Source organism: Lagopus muta, chromosome 12, assembly GCF_023343835.1.
Source record: "Lagopus muta isolate bLagMut1 chromosome 12, bLagMut1 primary, whole genome shotgun sequence".
NCBI classification, from domain to species: domain Eukaryota; kingdom Metazoa; phylum Chordata; class Aves; order Galliformes; family Phasianidae; genus Lagopus; species Lagopus muta.
The window spans coordinates 6,423,888-6,449,370 of NC_064444.1; the positions used below are offsets into that span (position 1 = coordinate 6,423,888).

General features: G+C 36.0%; 1 long non-coding RNA gene across 1 annotated transcript; it reads left to right on the forward strand.

Annotated features, from left to right (window-relative positions):
- The first annotated feature begins 11,674 nt into the window (after positions 1-11,674).
- Positions 11,675-13,807, forward strand: LOC125699463 (uncharacterized). Its single transcript, XR_007379570.1, has 3 exons — positions 11,675-11,823; positions 13,178-13,264; positions 13,713-13,807. It is a non-coding gene; the product is annotated as an uncharacterized LOC125699463 (long non-coding RNA).
- The last annotated feature ends 11,676 nt before the right edge of the window (positions 13,808-25,483 follow it).

A 25,483-nucleotide genomic window follows, 5' to 3' on the forward strand; every position in this document is an offset into this window, starting at 1 on the left:
TTTTTGTACTTTCTTGAAACATAAAGTGTCAGCGTGAGTGCAGAGATAACAGCAAACCCTCACAAGGGGTTTTTCAGCATAAAGATAGTAAGATTGTGAGGTGCTTTGATAGTACAGTAATAGGGGTCAGAAAGTGCCTACGATAGGTAGGAACATCCAGAGCTGAGGATCTTTTTATTTATTTATTTTGTAACTGTGTAACTTTTATTGAAGTAGTAAAATTTCAGGTCATCAGTGGATTAGCTGTCTTCCAGTCACATCAACTGACATTGTTTGTGCACTGCTCACTCTTTTCCCAAAGGTCTTAAGACCCCCAAGCACAGTGCCTACAACAACCATTACAAAGCAAACAGAAACTTACTTTCAATGGGCTTTTCAAAGAATATATGAGTATACATATATATATATACATATAAGAGTATGTATGTATCAGAACAATATATAAAGTTAATTGTGAACTGTGTTATTATCTTCTTTCCCTCTATCTCTGTTTCCCCATTTCAGTTTTAATTCTAGACCAGGTCACGTACAAATAGCTGAGCTTCCCTACACTGCTCTACTCTGTAAGATTCAATCATTCTCTAATTAATAAGTTGGTGGAGGGAGACAGAAAAATACTGAAGTCTGTAGAAGTGCTGATCCAATTCCTCTTATAACACATCACATTCAGTTTGTTTATTCTGGAAGGTAGAAGAAATTGAACATGCAGAGTAACTTGGTCAGGCTTTGGAAAGTGAATATTTAAGTTGTACTCAACTGCTATTTTGTTCAAAACAAGTTAAAATACTAAAGCAACACAGGAATACTTTATTTGTGTTCAGCAAGCAACCTTTAAAAAATAATGAAGTAATAAGTATTTATTAGTACAAAGTGAATTGTGTTGAACAAGTAAAGCAAAATATATTCTCCAGGATGTCTGATCAGTGTAAACCTAGGATTAATATACGGAAAACTGATGTGCTACAAAGGTTTTTCTTGTTAAGAAAGAGTGGTTGATTTTTTTTTTTTTTTTTTTTTGTTATACTAAAGAAGAAAACCAGAGGGATGCAGGTCCAAACGACCTCTTCTTGAACTGCTTTGTTTTCTTTTTGAGTGTGTTTGTTCCATTTATATATATCAGGAGGCGTAAGTGGAAATAGTATTACAAGTAACTTTCTCATTAGCCATGGAGTGCATTCCTTTGTTTTGTTAAATGAGTTCTGAATTCATGTGCACCCTGAATGTTCGAGAACAGTAAATAAGGTCAGAGATGTACTCAAAAATAAAAACAAGAAAGCTTCAAATTATCAATCATGTATAATATATGCACCCACCAAAATTTGGTTTTATGGCTATTCCATCCCTCAGAAATGATGTACATTTGGTTATCTTAAGAAAAAGCTATGTTTAGAATAATCAAGTGTTGGCATACTAAAAATCTACTGAGTGTATATTAAATATGAAATTAGGTTCACGTGATAGAATCCAGCAACTCACGGTGTTTGCTATTTTTTTCCACTGGGCTCAGTATTTGATTGTCAGAGGGAAACAATTAACATTGTTCAATGAGACCCTGAAGATGTGAGGTACAGTAATTTATTTTATATTGCTGTGTGTTTTCACTTCAAGCAGTGGAAAAGGTACCCAGTGCATAGGAAATGCAACTAGGGAATGCTTTAGCAGTCTGAATAAATGATAGAAAATAAATACTGTCATCACTTTTCCACCTGTAAGATATCATGCTAGTGCTAGATATTCAATGGTGAATAATTTGTTTGTAATAATTTGATATAGAATCAAATGCCTTTGCAGTGAATTGTTTTTCTGGATGTTTTCTTGACATGAAAACAGATTTTGTTGTTGAAATCATTTCAAGAAAAGAATTTCCACCTCAGAAAACCAATCCACTCTAACACATACTGCAGCAATCTTCTGCTAACAACAGATCTACACACAGAATCTTTCATGTTAATGAAGACCCCTCACAAAACAAATGCAGCTCAGCTCTTCAGCAGCTCTTTCCAACACCTACATATTGAACTGTAACGTCTGCTGAAGAAACCTGTGAATTTTTTTGTGACTGGTTCTTCTTCCCATATGCAAAGTCCATAGTGTAGCAGCTTTGCTCTCAGAATCAGCTTGATTTGTAACTAGTATTATTGTGGTGTTGTTCCTGACATATGTGGCTGCACAAAATGGTTCCAATTAGATTCTGACAGCAATAAATAGCACTATTTTAGTCAGATTGACATAATGGCATTTTTCTTTCCAGGCAACCACAGACATGAAAATATAGTGACACAAACAGATATTATAGTTTAATTCAGTATTTTGAAATACATTAGCCAACATGATTCCCACATCCCTTTCCAGTCCATTAAATACTCTATTTTTTAATTGAAGTTATAATATTTATTTGCTCATTCTCACCTGTTTGGGTATGCTACATTTCTTCAGTAATTTCTCTAGTGATTTGTGCTTGGGTTAGTTTATTTCTTCCATTATCTCTGATTTAATTGTCCCCTATCATATAGAAAACACTCTGTGCCAATTTCAAGTTGATGTTATGTAATTTAGATTCCACTTTGCTTTCAAAGCTTCACAGTCAATGACTTTCTTATTGTTCTATCAAAAATATAGTAACCATACTATTTTATCAAAGAAGCTGCCATCAATAAACAGCATATCACGGTACTCAAAGGTCAAACTTTCATTTCAGCGGGTTAGAATGTACCTCTTCTGTCAAAAAGGAATTTATTCCTTTTTCATGAAATATAAGTTACCAGCCTAGTAGAGCAATCATTCAGCATGTTGTAAAATGTATCACTTAATGGCTGAAATAGCTGTTAGTTGAAACATGCATCCAACCTTAACATGATTGGGCTTTGGTTGTAAATCTCTGCTTAATAACAATCACTGAAGAGAGGATGTTTGGGTTTATGTATTTTCATATCAGTGATTCTAATTTTTGCATGAATCATGGGAGCTGACCTCAGCGTCTAGCTTTGGGTTGATGCTTTAAATTCATTGTGTGTTGCGACAGTAACTCAGCTAGGCAGGATATCTGTGTATGGACAGAAATGTAGGAAGTGCTACAAATTCTCAGTATTTTATTAAGCCAGTGGTGTACAGAAGCCACTTTATGCTCCACCACTAAAAAGCAGTGTGTGAATTATCCAGGACATGACTCACCTTCTGGGATGAAGGGAAAAAGTTAAGGCTATTGTGTTGTCTCAAGCCAGCCATACCACAAGAAGAATATCAATGAGAAGCAATCTGACCACAGTTTTAGGCCCGTGGTCCTGCTAGCAACTAGAAAAGGCTAGAGAGCCCTGTCAGTGTTATTTATAACCAGCCATACAACTGTATAACCATTTCATAAACAAGAGTAGGGTGGAGTAAGCACTTCAAAATCAGCATTCAGAGTTTAAGGTTTTATAAAAAATGATGCTCTTAGAAAGGTCATCTTTGTTTTATGACAGTCCTAAAAATGAAACCAAAACTCTCCATTTCAAGTAAAGTGAAGCTAAATTATTTTAAGTACTTGGGAAACAAATAGGAATATCCTCTCCCCCTCAATGCATTTATCAACAGTCTCTGAAAATATGCCCTGTGGGCTGAATAGATCAAATACAGTTGCGCTTTGCAACCTCAGTAATTCACTAGAACTTGAAGTGCTAATAAAATTCTGCCATTTGAAATTTATTGCAGAATTTAAATCTGCTGGATGTTGTGCAAATCAAGGACATCTATACAGATTTGAGTAAAGCCTGTGATGAGGATGTAATAGTCACATTAGGGGATGATGTTACAATGAATAGAATCACAAAGAGAATGTGATTAATTTAAAAAGGAAGCAGAAGAAAGCACATCATATGGAGATGTGTGTGTGTGTGTGTGTGTGTACATACACATCTGCAGTATAAAGTTTCCTGTGTGTTGATATTCTTTCTAACAGCACTGAATAAATACCCACATTTCAATAATATGTAAAACCAGTAATGTTGTAATTCCAAATTCACAGATCGGTAGGAGGCTAAAATAAAATAATAATAGTAATTCAGAAAAGTGAGTCGTTGTGGAATTACACCAAATCCAGACTGTAAGCATAACTTTAGGTAATGTTTCTGGGCTGAAATCATCAAAGAGATAGCAAGTAGAGTTTATGGCAGTTTTGAATTTCAATGAAAGAACAGTATCCTTATTTGTCAAGTGTTGAGGCAGATAAATGCTGAATATTTCTAGTAGTAATTAACATGGGCCAGATAACCTCATTAAAAAGCATGAGAAACTTGGAGGAGTAAACTGTAGTGAAGATTTGTTTACAGACTCCTTTCTAATCCACCCATCAGAAATTAAGCTTGGACCCTTGAGCCCAGTTGTGAAATAAAAATCCTGTGGATGTATCCATGTGTCTCTCCTGCTGCTCTGAGCAAAACAGGCTCCACTTGTTTGTTCAGGATGACTCCAACAGATCTCATCTTGTTTACTGATAGAGAGTCACGAAGGTGAAAAGTCACTGGAACAAGCTACCTAGTGTCTCAATATCTGCTTTCTGAGATTTCCATCACCCTCTTTGGTTCCAAAGTGCATAATTTTCCTCAATTCTACTTATGGAATACAAACAAATCCAGGAAAAGTATCCTAATAGTGAACAAAGATAAGTCTCAAGATTTTTCAGGACAAGTTCTACAGTTTGCTCTTAGTGGGAACATTCTGCTGGTATTGAAATCACCATGACTGTAGGTCAGCACAGGAATTGCGGTATCTCAGACAAACAGCACGTAGGGCCTTACAAATCAAGTCCCACCCCATTAAAATTTTGCTTTCAAATCTCCTCCTGACTGGGATTCCTCAAGGTTTTGTAGCAGATATTTATGTGGTTCTAAAATTTTCTATCAGGCAAATCAAGCCAAAACAGAGATAGAAGCAGTTATATTGTGAATAATTATTCAGAAATATACAAAAAGATACCGTGCGTTCTCTTTTATCCAGTTTTGATATCAACACTGGATGTTTCTGAAAACTTTTTTTAATTCAAAATGAGATTGAGATTGAAGGTCAAACTGACCTCCTAATGGTTTCCTCAATTTTAAAAATTATGAAATCAAGGAAAGATCTACATTATCATCCTTTGGTAGTTTATACAATCACTTTGAAGTGGTTTGTAGATATGTGTGCATGTGATGACTAAGGTAGAAAGCAAAGGAGAATTGGTTTTGATGAATTAGGGAGACCACAGGAGAAGGCAGAAGTGTCAAATTAGCATCGAATGAATATGTCAGTGGAGGTTATTGACTAGATTTTCAGGGAGAAACAAAATTTAGACTCTTAGATTGCTATCACAGTATTCCCCAAAGCACAGAATATTTGAAACTGTGGTGTTACTGCTTCTTTTGTGAACCGCATGTCAAGAGGAAGACCCTTAAAATGAGAGAGAAAAAAATGCATTTTTATCAAGTTCCATACTATATATTTTTACAGTTAACAATCTGCAATAATATATGTTGCATTATGATAATACAACAATATTTAGTTAATTGTTTTTCTTAGCATAAAGACAATCATAGGCATTTGTTCTTGTTCTGCAAGCCAGTGCATTCATAGGATAGATTTGTAACACTGTCAAGTGATTTATGTGTGTAAGCAAAGTCAGGGGAAAGTCATAGATTTTAGCATTCTCCAGTACTTTCTTTAACTTGAGCAGTACTTTCTGTCCTGTTTCTTTGATGTACTGGATGCTTGATATCACTGGCAATATAAATCCTTGCTTCAATCTTATTTACATAGACAGAAGTTATGTAGTGACAAGGTCCCTTCAAGGCTTGAATGGTTTGTTAATAACATGTACTAAATAGCATCTGGTATCAATCTTGTCCTACAGACATGCCTGTAGTGATTTAAAGCTTTCATTCTTTGAATTCAAAATCTAATTTTTAATGCACTTTCTGTCAGCTGTCTTCACAGCTTTTAAATGAGATTCTGTCATCTTGACATATTCACAGATACACTGAAATTTAACAAGAAAAAATGAAATAAAAATTTTTCATTTCTAAATAAAATGCGTATATGTGTTCATATGTATTTTTGAATGTTACTGTTTTTCAGCCATTTCCCACTGTAGAGATCAATAACTTTTGATTTACTGAATAGCAAAATAAAAAAGTAACAGCTTGTGCAATTTGGACATGATTGCTTATTTGTTTTCCAAGGTGCTATTATTAGTTAAATAACAAAACTACTCTAGACCTTCATTTTTACATCAACTTATTGTGAAATGCTCAGTTAACCATTCTACCTGCAAAGCCACACAGACCAACAGTCCAATAATGTTGCACTTCTTTTGTTGTCTCACTGATATGCAAAATTCATGTTTCAATGCGGAAACAGGATAATAATAGAAAACCTAGCATGGTAAACTGCCTGTGCAGAGCTGTGTTTCAGACTCCTTTCTGCTTACTGGCACTTATACTTGAGCCACTGTTTAAAAATCAATTCATATTCAGTGAAGACCACTGGCTAGCATGAGTAACGAAGGCTGGGAAACCTCTGACGTGGAGCATATTGATATTACAGAGTCCATTGACATCTTGGACCCATACATCATAGTTGCGTGTTGAAAAGAATTCCCTTAGGCCTAATTAAATTTCTGTGAGCATCTTTGGCAATGGTGGTGATCAGTATTTTTAATTTTCCCATCACTAAGCCATACACGTTTCTTATCCTAAACTGAAACTTTGTCTAAACTTAAGATCAGTCACAAGTGAGAGTGAACACATTTACTTCAGGCCCAGCCTTTATGGGATGTAGGGAAAAAAGGACTCCTAAGTGAACTAAATTAAACAGCAGTTGTACAATCCAGTGTATAAATGGAAGGAAGACGTGCCTAGTCCTTTTTCTCTCTTTCACCTCCAGGTAAAACCTGACAGAGCATAAATAGGAAGGAGAGACAATGAAATGATTCTCTTCTCTCTTTGTTTGCCTTCTGCATCTTTTCTCCAGCAAGGATTGATAGCTCCAGAACTGACAACACTTGACAACTGAGCTCTCTGTAGTGCCACTGGGTGAAAGTCTGGAAGGTTCATGCTGGTGCTTCACTCAGTTAGTAGCATAAGCAGGATTGTCCAAAGGAGTCACAACCTTGCCAGTCCAGCTGTCACTAGTGATGAAAGGGCTCTGACAACAGACTTCAACACAGCAGTATAGTGGTGCCAAGTAGACTTTTCCCTGGAGTTAAACAGGAAGTGGACACGTTAAAATCCTGTTGCTGAATATGACTGATGAGAATAGAGGGCTGCCTAGAGTCTTGGAACTGGTGGTAATATTTAACGGTGATTTGTTGCCTAAATGCATGAGCTTTCATTGAAGGATATTAAAATGCTGTACAAACTTTTAGAAGGCCTCAAAATGTGCTAGGGAACTGCCCCTCTGCTGTCATCTGTTGTGTAGCAACAAAATTTAATGGCATGTTGGTGGAAAGGTTCAAGCTCTACCGGCATACCACCACCATCTTTCTCTGAAACCATGCTTAAAAGTGGCAGGCATGACTTTCAGAGCAGCCCTCATAAAGTATATAATTCATGTATATAAGTAACAGAACATATTTTAATTTTTAATATTTTTTATTTTTAAAAAAGAGAGCAACAAAAGCACAGAACTAGCAGGATATTTGATCTTGTTTTTGTGAAGCTGATGTATTAGGCTGCTTCATTGGCAGTGGCTGCAATTCTTAGTGGGTTCTCAAGGTGTTTGTCAGAGATTTTTGATGAAATTTTACTTTTCCAATACTTCATCCTTGAAAATAGTTGTTCACAAATGTAGGTACTGCCAAAAAGTGATGACAGGAATAAAGCATGATTGTGAAGAATGTTTTTCTCTGGTGAGATGGGCTTATGAGTGACGTGGTCAGATTTTTAAGTTGAATGTCTGATTCACACTCCATTTGAAAATTTCCAAGTCATGTATCTATGCCAACAGAAAATGGAGTTGCAAATAGACACACACAAAAAAAAAAGATTTATTTTTTCAGCAATTTTGAAATGTGTTCTCAAATTCCTTTATCAAAATGGAAAACATGACTACATGTTTTTCACAATTTACAGGGTTGTGTTTAGCCACTGAATAGAAACGCACAAAATTATTTGCTATCACTTGAGTTAGCACTGCACTGCGCCCTCCCCGTGCCCTGGTTTCAGCTCAGACAGCACTAATAGCACACAAATGTTTGGCTGCAGGTGAGTGATGGGTGTGTGATCTGGCAGCTGGGCAGGGCAGCTCAGCAGGAGAGAGCCACAGGGACAGCGGGGGGCAGGTGGTGCAGGTCAGAGTTGGGCCCCATTGCCAGCTGTGCCACACTGCATGCTGCCCAGAGTTGGACATGCCAGAGTCCTTATACATTATTCTAAAGTTTGTTCTGTTAAATTAGCATCTTTATACCTTTCGTTCTTTATTTCTGTGTTATATCTTATTATGATCTACGTAGAAAGCACTGGAAATAATTGCCACTTCCAAATATGTATGGACATCTCTCATGCCCAGATTGTCTCTCTCAGGCTCAGTACTTGAAGGTATCAAAAAGATTCCAGCAGCTCTGAAGATCCCATCTTTACCCGTAATCCTGAAAAACGTGAAAACAAATGCTTTAGTTCCCCATTGCTAAATTCATTCCCTGCAGCAGCTGCTTTTTATTTTTGCTGTAATTTTTTTAATGCACAGTAACTTTCTAACAATTTTTATTTCCAAGCAGAATGATTCTATCCTAGATGGACTTTCTCTGAGGTCTCCTTTCTAAATGCTCTTCAAAAATTACTCTAAGCTATTACTTCTATGCTGGATTCTAGAAGACACTGGTATAGATTTCAGTAAATGATAAAACTGCTGTCAGACTTATGGTCAGGATATTTTAGCACTTCCATTGACTGAGCTGGTAAAAAGTGAATTACTGCAAATGTTTAGAACAAGTTAGGCAGTTTAGGTATGGCTTCAATATGGCTTTGTCTTGGCAAGGCTCAGCCATCTATTTTTGTATTCTATTACTCTAAAAAGGAATATGAGAACTATTCCTGGCTTACTTAAGTCTTGTGCATATTTCTCTGTAGATTCCTCGGCTCTTACTCGTTTCTTCCAGAGTTGTCTCTATTTTACTGCACACATCTTCTGGGTATCTTTGCCCTGATAAGTGTTCAACACAAATGTTCTCAAAAGAGGATATTTAAGACTTTTTCAGGATTGCTTCATTTCTTAGTTGGAAAAGGTCAGATTTTTTTTTCTGGATACACATTAAAAGTGAATTATGAAGAAAGTACTATGAACCTTGACTCAATAAATTTAGGAATAATTTTCCATTTGATACTATTTTTCATTCTAATTTGAACTCACTATGTGCCAGTGTAAAAGGAAATACAATTATCTTGTTACTGAATTTTATCTATTGGAAAATTTGAATATTTAGATTTGATGAAATATTCAGTTTTATTCAAAGTAGGTGAAAAAATTAAGTCCTATAGTCTGTATCTCACTGTGGAGTGATTTCTCTCACTGTGGAGAAATTTCTGTGGTTTATTTTACTCAGACAGAATCTAGTGATGAAGATCAATTTATCCAAGTAGTTAAATGTGTTTCAGGTAATGCCTACAACAAGCCAAGCATCATTAAGATCTCCAGAGTCCTATTATTAACTACTCTTCTGAATGGTGCTAAGTTTACCATTATGAGCTTTCTTAAAAAAATACAATTGTCCAATTTTGGATCAATAACTTTTGGCATTTTGTTTGTTTGCTTTTGTTCTTTTGCTTTTTTTTTAATTTTTTTTTTTAACCCATTGGCATTGATATTTAATCATATTTAGTCAGAAAATGGTACTGTGACTCTCATTTGTCTTTAGCAAAAGAACGTTCATTATTGGTTGGAAGGTCCATTAAATTTTCCTTCAACTGCATATTCCTATGGGAAGTCATGTAGCAAGAAACATTTCTTCAGCAGTTTTGCCATTGTGCAGCCTTAGTTTTAATAGCCACAATGCACCATTTACAGAACTTGTATTTATCATGTTTACAGCTGAGGAGCTGCATTTCTAAATTTTAGACATTTACATTTGTAAACTTCACTTTCCAATTGTCTCTTGTGCAATAAGTAAATTTATTAACTTGGACTCGCTGTGGTTAATTTTCACTTGCTTTTTGATAAGACAGCACAAACTTTTTACAGAGAATTTTAGTAGTAGCAATTATCACCATTTTTTGATTACTATGAACTTGTATTAGCCTTTTTTCAGTATAAAAATGAAATGAAAGCCCTAAGGGATGCACATCTAATATTCAAGATTTTATCGCTCTAAAGACTTACTGCAAATTGTGTAAAAGCAGACTCTGCACCTTCTCAAGGCACAGAGTTTTAATCATTTTTATACTTCTTTTATGAAGAGATCTTCTTTGCATCTATAATAACCTAAAAGTGTCTCTCAGATCAAAATGACTTACTTTTTGCTTCCCTTTCGTAACTATTTTTAATACTGTGGTTTTTCTTTCATACTATATTAACTGTAGTTTTACAGGGAGCAAAACTCTTAAGCTCTTTAAGCTGTAACTGTGTATTCAGCACAGGTAGACCTAATCAAACATCTTGTCCTGCATACCGTTTTATGTTTTGCTTAGTTTTACATTCCTTTGGTTGCATAATATAAAAGTATCACAAAATAGGTATTTGTTTAATGCACAAGAAGAGCCTCAGTACTGTTATTGGACTCAATATAGGGATTATTCCCAGAAAGGCAATGTGACAGTTTTTTCTACTTCGGTACCACTCTGTCTATATCTCTATAGCATTATTCACAATATCTCTTTTGCTGTATCTCTACATTATTAGGAATCATCCAGTTTTCCTCTTCCTAGATATAAATTATAAGTTCTTCCCATGCTCAGGCATAGATCTAGGTAATTCTAGAACAAAGAGAAATGCAGCAAAGGTATTTAAGTTCCAAATTGTGCACTGGATGATTCCCCGCTTTGACAGGGTATCACCATCAAGGTTTTCCTTCTCTTTGTTTCCATTTAGATCATTATCTTATTTGATGGATGTCATTCTGCTTAAGAAAGATCACCAAGTGTGTCTTCAGATCATAAGGATGAACCTTTGAAGACTGAAGAAAACCCAAGAGTTAACAAACGAGACTTTTCACAGATATACTCCAAAACCTGTTTCCTTTCTCTAGGAAAAAGGGCTTAGAACTACTTAGAATTTTTTATTGTGTATAATACTGGCCAAAAACAGAGGTACTGAAGCTATGTGTGCATCACTCTTGATCAAGCAACTCAACTGTTTGATATCTTGTAGTTCCTTATTTGAATATAGTTTAAAACTTTAGTCCTAGTTTTGTATGTGATGAGAATCTACCAAGAGAACTGCAGAGATTATACCATAGATCAATCTTTTGTACATACTATAGCACAGTTTGTTTTTAATAGTTATTTGTTTTAAGAAAAATTATCTGTGTTAGTGTATTGCAAGAAGTACTTCTTAGTATAAATGGCCTTTTTAAAGGTGTAGCATCATCTTCCTTTCATTACTTGCCATGTTAATAGAATAGCAGATGCTCAGGCAAGATTCAATTCACCTTAATTCGTTCAAGCTTAATTAGCAGCTGGGATGCATCTGTGTATCAAGTAAACATGCAGATAGTGACAGCCTGAGTTAAAGGAAAAAAGTAAAAGGCTTTTGTTCATTAACCACATGTTCTTGGTTGTGAGTACTATATGCTCAAGGCAGAATTATGTTTAGATTCCTTTTTTTTTTGTAAAAGACAGAAGCCTTCATACCTGCATCCTTGTTCCCTGTGTGCTCATGCTGGTAAGTCATGCAAAAATGGGAGCAATCCCACTATGAGATGTTTCTGTGCAGGTAAACGTTTGTACCATCACAGCTTAAATATATGTCTCAAGCTTGTATAAACAGAAGAGAATATTTTCTTCAAGAATTAGGTAGAGAAAATGGACCCCTTGAGATGTAATTAGGAATTATTTACAACTCTGAATAATGATCATGCAGTACTTTGCACAAAGCAAAATAAGCAAAGCCCATTCTGAAGAGATCCCTGCTGCCATTAAATATGTGACTAACTGGCAAAATGAGGGGCATAACTGTAAGAAATGTGCAATGCCTTTGCAGTAGTTTTGGTTCCAATGCTCTTGACTATAAATTCCATATTTGTGTATTAGCGGATGCTGAGTAAGTGATGAAAGCAGCAGAGTTTTTTTGAAAGTGAAAACATTTAGAACATAGAATTACTTCTGTTTACAGTCAGAGTGTAAGATTTTGGACAATAATAACCAATAGAGACATTATTAAGATCTCACTGTAGTTAAAGTAAATGCAAGTCAAATCTAAGTGTTAGTTCATAAGGTAGCCCAGGACAAGGCTTTGGCAGATAACAGAGAGAATTGCATCCTAGGCGTGGCTTTAATTTTCCAAGATTTTCCGTATTATATAAGGAGTTAAAAAAGGAATCTTTGTTTCTTCTTTTTTATATAAATCCAGCATTTTTTGACTATCAAACAGCCACAATCAAAATCTTAGACTTCCACTTCTTTATTTTGTAGTAAAGAATCCTATGAGAGATGACATGAGGTGTTTTACAGCTCACCAGGATGTAGTATTTTATAATGTGGTTAATGCAATGCTAATGTTTTCTTCAGAGGAAATTCTATGAATTTTGCAAAAACAGGGTTAAAAAGTTTGAAAAAGAATGATGACATCATGGTAGGAATTGGTTGTAAGATTGCTGTAAGATGACAGAGTCTAATGTAAGAAAATGGTATAACAGTGGGTAGAATGGCAATAAACTGGATGCTGGCCGCTCTCGTATTTTTCAGGTTTGTTATCTTCTTTGTGAAAATTCCTTCAAGATTGGTTTAGGCACTGACGGCTGATAACAGAGAGCTTATCATGGAGCTGACAGCTGAGGACCTTGCATCTCTGAACCTACAACTGTATATGCTGTTACACAAAGATGTACAGCAGTATTGAGGATAAACTAATGTAAACATGGCTTTCGTCTGGCCTTTAGGGTAGCTGGCCTGTCCAAAAGCATTTTTTCAAATGTGTTGTTCTCTCACATATCAGCTAATCATACACATTCAAGGTTTCCACCAGGTTTTCCTTTTTCTTTTCATTCCAGACTGTAATAACCATTTGTGTTTTATAGGATATTTAAATTCACTTGGAGTGTAAAGGCAGAATGTCTAAATCAATGTACAAGGCTGAGAAGGCATCAGAGACAGATTTGAAAGAGGTAAGATTTGATATAGGCCATTTCATTGATGTTTATTCGCTCATGGTAATTTGATAGCTGTGCTTTGCTAAATTCAGCTGCATTTCACCAATTGCAAATGGGTCAGGGCAAAACAGATGTGTGATCAATGTTCATACTGAACATAAAGGCCCTGAAATAAAAAAGGCCTATGGAAACCATCCGTTCCAGCAGCAGGGGGCAACAGTACCACACAGATAACATCTTATTGCCCCGGGGTGACAAGGACTGGGGAAGGATGATCTGAGGTCATAAAGTGGTTTCAAACTGAAACTAATCCTCAACATACTTCCCTGATATTTATTATTATATTTTTATAATGACAGAATTAAAATATACCTTTAAAAATTACATTTTCATTTAAGTACCAGACAGCAAACTCATTCCATTGCCTTGGTCAGATTACTAACGTATGTACCTGTATGTGCAGACCCATGGTCCATTATGAAGATTGGTTCCCTGTGCTCAATAAATTTCTGACAGAAGCTAGAAGTGAAGTTCTCAGCCACTTCAGAGATGCATAATCAGGCCAGTGGTAAATTTTGACGTACAGCTGTTTTGTGGGCATTGCAAATGCCAATTGATTCATTATTTATAATGGCACATTCTGGATTATGAATACAGATTAAAAAAACTCAGGAAAACCTACTGGAAATTGAGTATATCTTTTTTTATAAAATACCTGGCGATACTGCATTTCAAAAGTATTCTAGAAGTAAATCTCAGTATTAAGGCCATTTCCATAAGTTTTTAATGCTAAGCCTCTTTAGCTTAACAATGAAAACACTTAACTTCACAGTTTGACAGAGAAGTATATTAGAAAATGTCATGGAAGGACTATGTCATTCCAGTAATTCATTCTCCTTATGAAAATTATCCAACAAAGTCTTTATGATTTGTGAGAGACATTGAACAAAAATTAACTATCAAATAAGTCATTCGCTGGGCATACTCACTGTTACCCTTTTTTGTTTGAAATATCTATGAGCATCCCATAGAAATGCCTGTGTATTTTCCATAATACTTCCTATTTGGATATCTGTAAGTAACTTGTTGTGAACATCTGAAAATGGATCTATGAAGAATTGTTTAATTATATAAGTCCACCCCATTCTAGACTTGTAAGGGCTTATATTGGAAGTATGTTAGATATTCCTTGAATTTATAACAGTGAACAGAGACTATTGAGTGTAACCATTGGGTTACACCAGTGAGGTTTTATGGGGTTATAATGACTCTTGCAATTCCCTGGGTACTCACCAATACTAAACATAGAAGCTAATACATTGGGTGACTGTTATTGAAAATGTTAATTGTGTTATAACTTTGATATTTTTCTAACATTTCAGTGAGCCATCTCAGCCCACTAACATAGCAGAAAACTGCACCAGACATTCTCAGCAAAGAAATTTTTCTGACAAAGCCAATTTCTGCTGCCTTATAAGGTATAGTTGTTCTTTACTGGATATAACATCATGTTATGCAAATATTCTGCTAAAATAAATGGCCCTGGTAATATAGAACAGAATTTATTTATTACAGTGGGACAACATGGTCTCATTACATTATGCATGTGGTACAAGAACTGCGTTTAGACTGGTAATCGAGCAAATCATCAAGGATTGCATATACTGTGATCAGGTGTGCAGTCTACCTTTTCATTTGGGGAAATATCAATGTAACTTATTACTGTGTCTTCTTAGAACCAAAAGTAAGTAAAGATCGTGTACTCTGAGCATTCATTGAAAGAGAGTGCAAAAAAAACCCAGCAAAATGACAAAAAAGGAAAACAAAACAAAAAAAAACAACAAATAGGGATGGCTGAACCAAAAATGACTGTGAAAGCCAATCTTAGTGCACCATTTTTTAGGGTCTTTTTTTTTCACTCTCTGTCACAAGTAATTTATTTGGTTGCTTATTTAAATAAAAGTGAGGTAAACAGTATTTGCGGAAGCAAAAAAAATCTGAGTACACAGCTTCCCAAGTGTAACTGAGGAAGAGTGAGCACTTGAAGGGTGACTCCAGTAAGACCTAAATAGGGATGTTGCCATTGGTGGGTTAGCTCTGAGGGGAGAAAATTCCTTGTGACTTCTGACAGGAGCATTGTAACTTCCCATTAAGACCTTCAGTCCTGCTTGTCTCCTTGACACCATTTGTATTTAAATGCAGCCAAGAAGATTAAAAAAAAAACACCATCTTTTATATGTTAAAAACCAATTCCAGGAGGTTTGCATTTGATATTTCAAATGGCAGTTTACTTCTATCTTTGACATTTTGTCTCAAATATTTCAATGAGCAATGAAGTCATGAAAGTCTAAGCATTTTTAGTGCTTTTCCAGTACTTCTGTGACAATTGAAGGTTTTGTTATTTATTTACCTTACAAATTGACATTTCTTGATTGTAGTTACTTTTAAGCTTTGTTTGCTGGGGGGGTGTAAGAGAGGTCATAATGGATGAATGCATTTCTGGAGTAAATGTGTATTTCTGCTCAGAAATTCAGATGTCAGCTTCAGATTGTTGAAGTACCTGCCGATCATCTAGATATATTAACTTTTTCTTTTTACTCGCCCAAAGTCTTTTTGACAATAATCATGCAGACGCCTTTTTGGTTCATAGACTCATCTTCAGTGGAACTGTGTAGGTTTGTATCAGTTAAAAATCTAATGGTCTGGGACACACAAAATAAGAGGGATTAATCTTTACTGGAGTGACAGGGGCTATGCAACCTCATGGCATAGCAAGGAGAGCTGACATTATCAGAAAAAGCTCAAGAAAAGTAAAAATAGAATAGGTCACCTCCATCAATTTCTGGTCTGAGAAAAGTGTAACTCTAAAAAAAGCAACAGTGAATGTCTTTAACAGCTATAGATTAGCGAGTAAAAGTGGATCTAAAAATCTTACTTTTTCAAGGAGATGTTCAATACTTATCCAGTGAAGAGATCGCAGACTTTTAAAAGGATTAAACCAATGATTACACTAAAATAGCAGTGCCACTTAGAAAAAGACTTCTAAATCACAGAGGCTGAAGTAAGGGCAACAGGGAGCAGGCATGAAAAGGGCTTGTGCTAAAGGGCTACCACACTAGGGGAGCTGGGAAGAGGCTTGGTTTTTTCACACCAGTAGCAGAGACCACTACACTTAAGGAGTTTGCAATGAGATTGACAGCTGGTAAGACAAAGATAGTGTAAGGAGAATGTTAAAGGGAAAAAAAAAAAAGAAATAGAAGAACTATTCATAAAGATACAATGAAAGCATTTTGAGTCTCTTCTAAATATTATAACAGGTAATTTTAGTAATCAGTAAATACTATGTGATGTATAGGCAGTGTTTGTAGTAAATAGAATAAATGGAGTAATACATGGCCTGCAGTATGTATAAAGATGTGCTTGAAAATTGAAGAAACAACTAGCTTTTAAGCATGGCATTAGATGTATGTTGACTTTAACATAATTAAACAGATTTCTGCAGAATAAACTCTTACTCTTTGAACAAACAGTTCTACATTACGTCATTAACATTACTGAATGTTAAAAAAACAGGGAAGATTTGTTCCTCAAAGTTGCATTTTTGCATACTAAGGAGCAGAGCAGAGATGCCAAATCCAATTGCCAAAGCTACTATTAAAGCAAGAAAAGCGTTTAGATGGGATTTGCTCAAATACCATATACTGTAGAAGGCAGCTAGAGTCTAATCCAGTGCAGTGATTCTGGTGGGAAATAAGAACACCTAGGCCAATAGGATTACTTTATTTTAAGAACAGGGCAGAAAAAAAAAGAGAAATTATATTAAATCCATTCATTTTGGAAATTAATTACCTCAAAATGACAACCTTGAGAAGGATTGTCACTCAATGTCCTATCCAGAATACAGCAATGTCAGGGGGAAGATCTTTAGTGAGTCCACAGACTGTGTGGGATGGATGTTGTGGAGGTGGCTTAGAAAACTTAGTTAGAGAAGTTGCTCAGGGCTGTGCTGTACTGCACTTTTTTCCATCATATGTATACAGCCTGGACATATTGTCACATATTGGATCATAGTTTTTAGCTGCCACAAATTTCCAAAAGGTCCAGTGTTAGTAGAGCTAAACTCTACTACAAGCTTGGCCCTGATTTGTAATGGCCCTTTTTGGCTGTTCCTGGCAGATCAGCAGAAGAGGTTGTTCCTTATCTCCTAAAGTGTGTCATTTCTTCGAGTACTGTGTTCAGGGAGAAAGCAGACTGAATTGCCTCAACTTGAAGTGCTGAAAGTCGGATGTTCTCAAGCGCACAGCTTAATCATGAACATTATATAAAATCGAATACCCTGTTGTTAGAAAACCAATCTCTCTATATTGTTAGTCATGAATTGCCCTGTATTAGACATGAAAGATACTGTTGCTGCATTTGTTATGTTGCAGTTGTCTGAAATTTTTCATGTGGAAAGTTTTCCAATTGAAAGATACAGTTGTGCCAAAAAGCATTTTTAATGAAAAATGTCAGTTGGATCAGAAAAAAATCAATCAGTTAAAAACATTGGAGGATTTTTCTTTTTTCTTTTGGTTCAACTTTTAAGGAAAGTGAAAATGAAAGATGAAAATGAGACCTTGCACAGTTATCCATGTCCCCAACACTGTGAAGAGCATGCTGCACTTGCCCTTTTCCCATGAAATGGAGGACATATTTCTTGAGGCCACTGACACGATTTTCCCATAGACATGGCTGAAACTGTGGTTTGTATCTATCCGGAGTTTAAACAGAAACATCTATTTGCCAAATATAATAATAATAATTTGAAAACCACAGCATTTGAATAGGAAATGCACCCCCTCAGGTCCTCTGTAAATGAGTTCAGAGGCAGTGTGTCACTTAAAGCTCTCAGAAATGTGTCACCCAGATAGTTATATTTCATGAATTATTTTGTTTGGCATTTGGCAGTATTTTTCCTCTTGAAACCCCCTACCAACCAGCTGGTTTGTACACAGCATCTCGGGTAAATAAGGTAAGACTTTCAACTCCATTTACGAAAGAAGAAATTGATAAGCAGAAAGGTCATCCTGCCTTGCTGATTTCCTCTCTGTGAGCACCTTTAGTGAATCTTGAGGGCTTTTTTCCCGTTCTGAACTCCAATTAGGAGACAATGCTGCTGCTTCTTTATGCTCCAAATGCTCAATAAGCAGCAGTGAACTGAGAACGCAGACTTGCATTTTAAAGCTACGAGCTTAAATAGAAAAGCTTAAAAAGCAGTTCCAAACTTAACTGAGGGTGATAACTAATATAAGGATCTGATAGCATAGAAATTATCGAGAATAGCTGATGCCTCAGTTAAGTATTTCTGTATTAGATATGTCAACGTTTGGTTCAAAGGAATTACAAGGATTGGATTTTGTTTTACTGTCTCAGCATTCTTGAATGTGGAGGAAGGTTAGATACTGAGATCTTTAGACGTCCTGTAGTTTTCCACTAGTGTGAAAGAGCAGATACTGTGCCCAAAGGGCTTTTTAAACTGAGCGTGGACTGTTACTGACTAAATGCTTGGTTTAATTTGCGTGCCATTCTCTGCAAAGTGTCCTGATTTCAACTGGCATGAAAGAAAACTGTTAAGGTGCTGAGAGAGGTGACTAATTAACGATTGTGAAAGAGAGATTAAAATCCAGTCAGCCTTTGTAAAGGGTTAAGTGGCCAGTTGAGATGTCCTCTCCTGTGAGAGGGCATGGAGCTGATATATACAGCCTGCAGCTTCTGTACTCAGTCTAAAAGAAAGCAGTTTTAAGGTGCTCCTAATTACTTGTCAATGGGGGATCTATATATTCCCTGATCAGTGCAGAGATTTAAAAGGCATCGGGACAAGGTTTTGCCCTCTTCACTGGCCTAACACAAACTATCCTTGAGAGGATCACAGCAATTCACTCTGCTTTTTCTTTTTTTTTTTTTTTTTTTTCCTTTTTTTTTTTTTGTAGTCTAATGCCAATTACATTATCTTTAACACTTTCAATTTTAATGAAAAGAGAAGAAATAGCAGCTCTGCAGCATCATTTCAAGGGGATTCTCATCTAATATAAAAACAATAGAAGAAGACACGATGTGTAAATTGTGGCCAAGAGGTAAAAGAGAGAGAAATAAAAGAAAGATAAATTGCAAAAACGTTTTAATACGGCAGTGCACAAAGAACCTCTTTGTAATCTCACACTACTTTTACTCCGGTGTAAAGATATGAGGGCTCATGTACAAAAGTCAAACGACACAGGAATAGTGTTTCCTACTACACAAAACAAACAGTGGTCTTCTGAGAAGAAAGAAAAAAAACTAAAAGAGGGCAAGTAATAGAATTTCATGTTTCCCAACTGTCAGGAAGTGCCTTTTGATCAGTTTTATCAAAAGCTGCACTGATTATCTTGAACTATAGCTGTTTTAGAAAATATTAACCCTCCAGGGTTCTGTTTTGTTTTCTACTAAATTTTAATGCCTGTAAAAAGGGCATTGGAACTGGGTGTAGATTACACTTTACAGCCTGATCCTTTGAGATGCTGGATTTCTCAGGGTTCAAGGTTTCTTAGCAGTTTTCTCAAAGCTTAGGAAACGTTTTGAAAACGTTGATGAAATCCACCCCACTTTAGGTATTGAAATGAAATGACCAGATTGTATTTTATTCTACCTTTATAGCTTTCAGTTAAGAAAAATACGTCCTCCAGCTGATTAAGAGGAAAGGTATTTCCAGGTTGAATACAGTTCGTAGTACTGCTTACCCATCTCAGAAAGGCTAAAACAGAACTAGAGGAATAGAGATGGGTGACAAAGAACAGAATACCTTTTGTCGAAGGGCAGATGCAAGTTTAATATTTTCAACACAGAAAAAATCACACTGACACAAATAGGTGGTAAAAATACACAACAAAATTATGAGTGGTATAGGGAGGGATTGTTGTCATGATGAAAGCATGAGTCAATATCAAATAGAATTATCCAGTGCTAGGAATTAGAAAGGACAAGTAAGCTGTTAGAAACAATTTAGTTAAACTCCAGAGCATATTGCTGCAAGACAGGGTAGAGATCAGAATCATAAATAAGTGGGTTAAAAAGATATTTAGACAAACTCCTTGGTGAAAGATGTTAGAACTTACAAAAATACAGAAAGTTCCTAAGTTATAACTTCCTGAGAGCTGAGGAAGTTTATTGGGGGAAATATAAGTACATATCTTTCTTTATATATATAGTGAAGATGAAATTCTGAGTTTTGGCTCAATACCACTGTTATGGTATTTCTTCTGAGGAAGCAAATGGGTGTAAAATGCTGCTTGCATCTTCTTGTACAGTTTGTTGTGAACATCTTTTTCTGGAAAAATAAAATCAAGGTAAGAAGTAAAATTTGTCAAGCCTACTGAGTGATTCATATGTATCTTGGATTGTAATTATAAGGAGACTCCCTGTATTTCTCTTCTGGGCATATTGTCATTTGCAGTTAGCTTGCAGATAGACTGACTCTTTGGTTTCATGGAAGTTACACAGTTGTTGCAGTTTGAGCAGAGGACAAAGTTTGCCTTTGTTGTTGGATTCAGCAACTTCTTCAGCTGTTGGCAAGTTGCTTTAGCAGAGAACTGCAAGTTCCATCTCTGAATGTGAAGAGTTTCAGTCCCTACTTTTACTTACACACAACTAATTCAAAACACTTTCTCCATTTTGCCATGTCAGCTTACATGCATAGAAATGTCCAAAGTATTATGTAAAAGAGCTCTAAGGTTTGGGTTATCCAAGTTTTGTGCAAACTCACCCTTTCTTTCACTCTTGAGTGGGACAAGTACCAAATCACTCAAGTTATTCACGAGGGTGCCATCCCCATTTCTTATGCAGTGACTGCCTGGGAAATCCATCTTCTCTGGTAATGGGACTTGTCTCATAGTCAAAACCGTGGCAGAACAAGATCTTCCTGAGGCAAGAAAATTATGCTATAAATTCAAGGCCTCCTATCCATAAAGTGTAAATTTTAAGATGTACTGTGAAATCAAATGTGTCTCTGGCATGTATTTCGTAACTGAAGTAGTTGAGTGAAGTTTATTCATTCTATGTGGAAGGTCTGGACCAGAACAGCCCCAAAGCAAATGAACTGGGTTTTGACTGCCTCTGTCCAGACTTGAAAACAGATGCTCAACAGGATGTCAGGAGAGAAGAGATTGCTAATTTTGTGATTAAAGGGAGTGTTTTGGAGAAATTCAGACCATGACAGCCTTCAGTCAGGAAACTCGCATCCTGGTTCCCATGATTTATACAAACTGGGTTCAGATGAAATTTCTGGGTCACAGTGAGAAAGATTGTCTGATGATCAGAGAACTTCAGAAATTTTCAAGTGAGGGAAACTGGTCACTACATTGAAAGACTCTCAGAAGGCCTATGGGACTGTTTTACTGAAGCTGATCAATTCCTTTTTTTTTTACTTGTTACTGTGTATCTTGCATACTGTAGTATTTGACAGCCTCAACAGTTTACTGCTTGAATCAGAATAAGCTTACTGTTGTATACAGACTGGTTTGCGTGCAAGCCTGAGTGAGTGCTTGAGAGCTGATATGGTTAGTTTTGGTTGACTTAAGTTACACTGAAATCATTTTAACATAGTTTTCATTTAATTTAGGTAGCACAAGCTGGAAACTGGACAAGAATGCCTTTCATGTAAATCAGTCCACGGATAAGTTTGGTTGGGAATAGGATTTTTTACCTTAAAAAATCCCACTGTATCCCTCCTGTTTTGTTAACAAGGAGCACGTGGTTATTGCTATTCAGCAGAAGGTACCTGAACATAAAGCACTGTTCTGCTCAGTAAGGGTACATCTGGTGTTACTGTTTGAAACAGCACATCAAGAAATTTTGCTTTAGGAAGCTTATGTTGGTGGGTGTTTCATGACACCTGTTCTAAAGATTGCCACAGTCTTCTGTCTGAAATGCCTGAAATATGTCTAAAATACCACTCTCAGCCCGAGATAAGTAAAGTAGATGTATTTAAAGTGCTTATGTTTGAAACGTGAAAATAACACCTACTCTGTTTTGTCTCCTGAGCCTGATGCTGTACTTTCTGAAGGGGTTCTTACCAACTCAGCTTTCAGATCTAAATTTTGTTTGAGATTGGTTGGGGATTCTACTCAGGTTGTGATCTAACAACTCTGTTTCAAGAGCTGCATTGCTCCTTAACTTTTTGTGGGTTTTCCTGACCTTGTAAGTGCTGATATCTCCTCAGCATGGCCATTTATGAATCTACACGTGGGTAAGGAAGACTAGATGACAAAAATTCCAGGACTTCACTGTACTTGCTATCAGGCCAAAATGCATTTTTCTATCTATCTGTGCATGGAGCTAAAGCAATGATAAACAAGTCCTGTTGAGGAAATAATGGATTTACTAACAAATGCTTTTGGCAATCTTTTGAGGGACACCACAGCAAATAGTGTTTATTTTCATAGCTGGAATTGTACCTCTTCAGATTTCTGTTGTATTGTGCACAAGCAATTCTACAAACAGGATTATTTGTTTCATTTAATCATACTTCAGAAAGAAATGATGCAAGATTTGCTTGGAGGGCTGCAGGGCAACAGTCTGTCCTTGTTCATTTTAAGGTATTCGTACTTGATGTAATAAGCCAATCACCCCAGAGGAAAAAAAGAATGATTAGGATGATACTAATGACTTACTGCCAGTAGAGAATGGCTCTTTAAATTCTTGTATGGGTAAGGACTGAATGGACAGAACTAGAATCTTTACAAACGCTGGCTTTTGAGAAAAGTACTAATATTCAGCAGATATCTGATTATGAATCTAATCTATCTAGATTATGTAGTGTTCTTTTGCTTATATTAAAAGCTGAAAGAACTTTCTTTATATCTAGAGATACTGGGAAATCTAGTTCTTATCTGGAGACTGGAAATTTTGTACTCGTCACTGGAAGTAACACATAATAGTATAAAAATAACACCTAGGTTCATGAATATCTTTGTTGTTACGTATTTTTTTTTAATGTGCCCGAGTTCTTTAAATCTTTTCATATCTCAGTTCATTTAATGTTCTTCTCAGGCTTCATTTTCTACTTTGAAAACTCTCTTAGTTCTCACTTTCCCTTGACGTGCCCCCATATATGCCTTCAGACATCAGCACTCTGAAAGAGTTAGGAAAACTCCCTTCAAGTCCTGAAATTGCATTGTAACTTTCCGGTTTGTATATTTGCATTTGGTGATGCACTTGACTGTACCAAGTCCTGATCAATGTAAATTTGGAAATTCTCATCCATCCGCCTGAGTGTTATAAAATTCAGCATAATAATTTGGTGAATATTTGATCATCTTTTCCACTTCTACTCATTCATTATCTGAATTGTTAATTTCTAATTAGATTTCAGGGATAAGTATTTCTACACTCACTTTCAATACTTTTGAAACAATCTTCATAATTGTAACAGAAATGATCAGATTTCCTTTTGAGTTGATTTGTAGAGTAGCTATCCCTGGTGCGCTGTGCTAAGGCAGTTTAATGAGAAATCACAATTCAGCTGACAGAGACTGATTCTACAACTCACTGAGAGTTTCTCCTAAGCATGATAACTCCCACCAATTTTATTAGGATTTGACATTGCTCAGTTTTTTTTCAGAGATGCTCTAGAGTCATTCTTTGTTTGTGTTTATACCATATTAAAGTAACCAGTCTAAGAATTGTAATTCAAGTTCCTGTATAAATATCTGAGAAGTGTCAGTAATAAATAGTCCTAATTAGCAGTCAGAAATAGAGTAGTTTAATCTAAACTGCATGAGCCCAAGAAACAGACGGGCTTAAGTGCACATAATTCTCTTTTTCTATAACAAGCTCTTTTTTTACTTTTTAATATTTATCATTGTAACTGATTTTTTTATTTGCCAAAAGTGTTTTTGGTGAATTGCACATTTCTTGCTGAAATGCTCCTAGGGAAGATGTGTCTCTTGTTAGTGGAATTAATCCAATTTAATTAATATTTGTGTCCAGGAAGTGAAAATGTTAATTTGCTTCCTTCCTATACTCCTTTGAGGAACATGAGATTCTGTAAGTGTAAAGAGGATTTAGCTCTTTTGAACCAAACAAAACTGTTTTTTAAATAGACATAGTCATAATTTTCTATTAATAATAGAACATTAATTAACAGGACATAATATTAATTGAACATAACATAACAGAACATTAATATTAATAATAGATATTCAGTACAGCGTCTCTCATATACTCTGACTCAGTCCAATGTTCCCAGTGTGTGTTGAATTGCCATGCATTTCTATATATTGCTGTGTATTTGTAAAGTAGGTTATATACTTCAGAAGAGCATCGGATTGATTTTGTGTGTAATGGAAATATTCAGTATGGCTCTTTTCAATATGGATTTTTTTAATCTAGAGAACTGTGGTTGTGCACCCAGACTGTAATTCCCTGTTTGTATGGACATGCTAAATCTGATCCATCTCAAACTATATTGCCCACATGCAGCCTGGCTGTGCTGTGCAAAAGCAACAAGCCTTTGCCTGGGCAATAAGCTTTTTCCCCAGTAACTTCATTCTGTGCATATCTTAACTGATAATTGAGTCTGCATAGGTAATCTGGAGACATATATGGCAGTCCTAAATTAAACTGTAAGTTCTTCAGCAAAAAGTGCAGTTCCCTTGTATTCTGCATTTTGTCTGGTGGTGCATCATCACCCAATCATGTTGCCAAAGTCAAAGAGCTAAGCTTAAAAAAAAAAAAAAAAAGTAATTTCAGCATCAGTTTCTGATCCTTCAGGTCAGTGAGTCTTGCTCCTCTCTCTCTTTCTATGAGAGCTGGGCAGCATGGGGCTGTTTTATATTCTGAATTGTCACAAATAGCACTTAGTATTCACTAAAAAGCTATTGATCTCTCTCCCTCAAGTCCTAAACCTACTTGTAAATCAGTACCTCACATTGAGTGAAGCACTGGAAAATAATATGAAAGTCTGGATTCAACAGTTTCTCTGAAAAGATACTAGACCCCTTGCCAGTGACCACTGTTGTTGACCTATGTCCCATCAGTACTCCAGCCCACAGACAGGGTTGCTGGTTTGATTAAAAGTGCTACCAAGTGAAAGATTCAATTTCACTTCGTACTTACATCCAAAATGACACGATATTGTTCAGGGCTTGACTTTGCTTGAACTCCCATCTGGCTAGTAAACTTCAAAGAGCACTGACAACTTTCACAGATCTGATACAAGAG